Genomic DNA, 4,917 nt, shown 5'->3' on the forward strand with positions numbered 1-4,917 from the left:
CAAGGGACACCTTGCCTGAGCCCACAGGAATATTTCTTTTTGCCACTCCATGGCATTAGCCATTTCTTTTTTCTGCTGTTTCCCTGTAGCTGAGATGTCAGGCCACCCATGCCCTCAAGAGGCAATGTCCTTCAGTTTATAACAACTCTGTCATCATAGGTGAGAGCCTTGGCACTGCCACGGGTGAGATAACATAACGGGGCAACTCACTGGGTTATTTAGAGCCTTTGTTCTACCATATCTGGGCTATGTTTTCCTCAGAAGCAGAGACAATTCCTCTTTCCTCATCTTGGCATTTTAAATGTTACTCCAAAACAAAGCTGCACTGTTTTAGATCCTGAGTAAAAGCATTTTAATGCAGCTATTCTGCCAGTTTTTTCCTGTAGTTTTCTCACCCCAGGACTTCAGCGTCAGTCAGTGGGGATTAGATTGGAGAACTGGCTGAGCAGTAGGACATGTTAATACTCAAAATCATCCCAACCCGGATCAACATGGGCATTGTTATTAGGAAGGACAGTTGAGACAATCCAGTTTGTTTGGAGGAGTTATTTCCCAAGAGACTTCTTGATCTTTCATCAAAGGGGAAACCTCGTGACCCCTAGCTCCACTGAGCAGAGGCAAGAAGCTCACAGACAGACTCTTGCTACCCATGCAGAGATCATATTGCCCCATGTTTAGTGAAACACAGTGACTGGACAATGGGGGTGAAAAGTGAGGAGTGAGCGCTCTGACGCTTGAAGGCAGAGGTCAGGTGTCTCTACTTCTCTCTAGTATTTAGACCACACCCTCTTATATCTGTTATCTGCCTGGTGCTAATCTGCTGTGAGCACAAAAGGTAAGAAGCAGAGAGACAAGGCAATGTCTTCTTTCCAAGTGAAGGTATATTGTGAGCATAGGTACTAACGGGAAGGTGGCAAATACGCTAGAAAATACCCTGACACATACAGCATTAGCACACAGGTATTTTTTGTTGGATCCTGCAAAATTCAGAGAAAGTTTGCCAAGAGGCAGAGTGAAAAAAAATTGGGTTATTATTTTAGAAACTGATTTTGAAAGAAGGAAGATTAAAAAAAGAAAAAAAAAGACTTCTTACTAGAAGACACAGCTGACCTCAGAAATAAGCAGATGCGCCTCCACCACCAGGAGACAGTTTTAGAAAGGATTCCCCCTTGTTAGCTCAAGTTTATTCTTATCCCTAAGCACAAACTCCCTAGGGGATTTGGACGCAGGCTGATTGCAGAATTCCATATGTTGAGAGCCAGAGTAGCATAATAGCAGGGAATACAGACTTTGAAAGCAACCTGCCGGTGTTGAAAGACCTTAGATGTGACATTTAACTAGCTGTGTGCTAGTGAGCAACTGACTTAACCTCTCTATGTCTCAATTATCTCTTTTTCATAGATGAGGTAAGGACGCCTGCCTTACAAAACTGCAGTAAGAATCACGTGGCTATATGTGAAAAGCGCTTAGCTCAGTTCTCTGCACATAATCATTCAAAAGATGTTGGCTTTAACATTTTGTTACCATCTAATTTTAAGATTGACACAGTAGAAATCAGAAATCTAATATGTATGCAGATATTTAGACTCAGGGCTCAACTTGCGTTAAAATTTTGTTCTAAAGAATATAATTTACTTAAGTATATTTGAATTTTTACAAGTTATTTGCACAAATGTGCAGAAATCCAATTGTATTACCAAACATGATTAAGACCCACCATCTTGAATCACGGTAAACACGTTTCCAGCAAAGCTGGGCTCTGAGATTATGGTACGGTGCTGACATCTGGTGGCAGCAAGCCCTGAAACATGAAATTGAAGTTCTCTCACTAAAAGGAAATAGGTAAACACCCATAAATAAGCCTTCATAAAGGAAATAGGTAAACACCCATAATAAGTCTTCATTGGGAAGATATGTTTTAGAACCCCCTCAAACTCTAAAATATAAATAAGTCTTAGAATTTTTATAGATAAGAAACTCCAAATGACTAATAAACATACTAAAGATGCTTATCTCTCCTAAAAAACAAAGAAATGAAAACTGAAGCAATTAGACACCATTATACCATTTTTATCCAACAGACTGAGAAATAGTAAAAAGACTGATAATACCAATTGGAGTTGAGTATGGAAAAATTGGGACTCTCAAACACTGCTGTCCAAATTTGAAGTGCTATTTTGCTGTACCAATAGACATTTAGCAGAATCTGGTAAAAGTGATGATGTGCATGGCCTGTAGCTCAGCAATTCTAGTTCAGGGTATGTATTCCAGACCCCAGGAAAAGCCTGTGCTCAAAGAAATGTGGTAAGGATACAAATAATACGTGGCAGCATGATTTGTAATAGCAAAAAAAAAAAAAAAAAAAAAAAACCTGGAAACATCCTAAATGTTCAGCAATAGGATGATGGCTAATTTGTCATATGCATGTACTTAAAAGGATAAAACAGTAAAACGAAATGCACTAGAACCACATGCATCAACATGGATAAATCTTGAAAACAACAGTGAGAGATGGAAACTTTGGAATGTCATATATAGTATGCTATTTATTGAATATAAAAACACAAGAGAATACTATATATTGTTTTGGAAAACTAAACATATAAAAATATAAAATGGGAAGAAACCCATCAAGTTCAGGGTAGTGATTACCTTTAGGGAGGGAGGAGGGAGAATAGGATTGGGAAGGGGAATAAAGGAAGTTTAACTATAACTGCAATTTCAGTTATTAAAATTTCCTAATCTCTCTAACATTTTTGTACCATTTATTTTTTGCTATTTATTGTATCCTTGAATATTTTCTGCACATTTATATACATACAATAAAATATTACTCAGCTATAAAAAGGAATGAAATTCTGATACATGCTACAACATGGATGAATCTTGAAGACATCATACTAAGTGAAATAAGCCAGTCATAAAAGGACAAATATTGTATAATCCCACTTCTATATAGTACCTAGAATAGGCAAATTCATAAAGACAGAAAGTAGAATAGAGGTTACTGGAGCTGGGGGTAGGAAGAATGAGGAGTTATTGTTTAGTGGGTAGAGATTTTCTGTTTAGGATGATAAGGAAGTTCTAGAGATGGATGGTGGCAATGGTTGCAAAACAATGTGAATGTACTTAATGCTACTGAATTACACACTTAAAAATAGTCACAATGGCTTTATGTTTATATATATATATATGTATATGTATAACCACACATAAATAATTAAAAACCTATAAGTCAGTTCCCACCCTTTGGGCAACCACTCCAAGCATGGCAGAGAAGTATGATATCTCCATATCTGTGCTGGCAGTTGTACAGAAGTTGCTGGAGAGGCAAAGAGGTGGCTGTCGCTGGCATTTCTTTCTTTTTTTTTTTTTTAATTAGAGCTGTAGTAAGAGAATGAAACCAAAGTTTAGGGTTTGGCATCTAAAGACTAGAAAAATTGTATTTTATTGCTTCTTGAAATGCTAGATTTTGCTGCCCTCTAACCAACAGGAGACCAGGGCCAGCTGGGCCTTCTTGTCTTTGAGCAAGGTCTACTTCTTTCACTCCCCCTGGGCCCACCTCCCCAGGGGAGGTGTGACTTGATTCAATTTCCTGAGAATCTGGGTTGTAGTGAAAGGATGCCAGAAGGTGGCAGCAAAAGACCACCTCTTAGAAAAGACCTTATGCTTTCTTCTCTCCACTCTCCTGGGCATCTGGCAGAAGTTGGCTTTGATTGCCAGAGTCCCCACCTCAATTCAAGATGAAGCCTAGTGTAGTAACACCATGCCCGGGGCCAAGAGAGACACACCAAGCACAAGGTAATCAAGAGGCAATAATTCAAGAAAGGGTGCTTCCAAAGGCAGGGGAAGGATAGGAAAAGATACAGGTGAACCTGGCCAGTTAAACTCAATGAAACTTCCTATGTTTGGGGCTCTGTGGACCCAAAGCTGGGTAAAGCAATCTCTTTCCTTGAGACATAGTCTAGTAAGAGAGATAAAATATATGCACTTATATGAGGAAAAACAAAAGATCAAGGCCCAAGGTTTTTGGAATGAGCCCATGTTGGGTATTTTCCTTTCCCCTCCAGATCTACTTTTTCTACCCTTTTCCTTACCTCTCCCTGTCCAGAGATGCTGATCTGTATAGATTGGAAGCCAGAAGATAAAGGCACCTGTGAAAATGTTGGCAAGATCACAAAGAAATAGGTAAATGTGCTCAGGCTTTTATTCCCAGGACTCCCTCCTGTGATGTTGCCTTGGCCTGGCCCTACTGCAGAAGATCTGTTCCTCTCAATGGGCCTGCTCTACAGGATTCTCTCTCATTCTAGTTTCCAGCAACCATTCCTTCCCCTCATCTCTTCTAGCCTAGTGGTAGTAGTAGCTGCTTCTAGTCTTGGGTTCCTGCACTGTCTTGTAGTCCTCTTCACCCCACCTATGCTTTAATTAAACCCTTTGTAAATAAACCCTCCTTAAATGATCCTAATTTGTGTATGCCATCTGTTTCCTGTTGGTATCCTGCCTGATACAACACCTGGCTAAATTATATTCATCCTCTACAACTAAGCTCATATAAAACAAGGAATAGCAAGGAGTGATTTACATGAAGCCTGTGGCATGTTTTCACAGAGGACTATAAGTAATTCAGTACCACCAGAAAATAAGTTATAAGATTAGACATGGCAGTTCAGTTGAAGGTGACAAGGAGTTAATATGAGACATGAGGTTCTCTTGATCTGGCATCTTAAACTTATGTCTGAGGGATAAAGGCAGTTCTTAAAGGGCACTGATTAGTTAAGTGGTTTAGAATCTTGAATATAATTTCCACCCAACATAGAGATTTAAGACAGTGGTTAAGGCATAAAGTTAGCAACATGGAAACCCGTTAGGAAAAATTTACCACAACCTAAAGACGTGGCAATTTGAACCAGATTTTTT

The sequence above is a fragment of the Symphalangus syndactylus genome, chromosome X, assembly GCF_028878055.3.
Source record: "Symphalangus syndactylus isolate Jambi chromosome X, NHGRI_mSymSyn1-v2.1_pri, whole genome shotgun sequence".
Lineage (NCBI taxonomy): Eukaryota > Metazoa > Chordata > Mammalia > Primates > Hylobatidae > Symphalangus > Symphalangus syndactylus.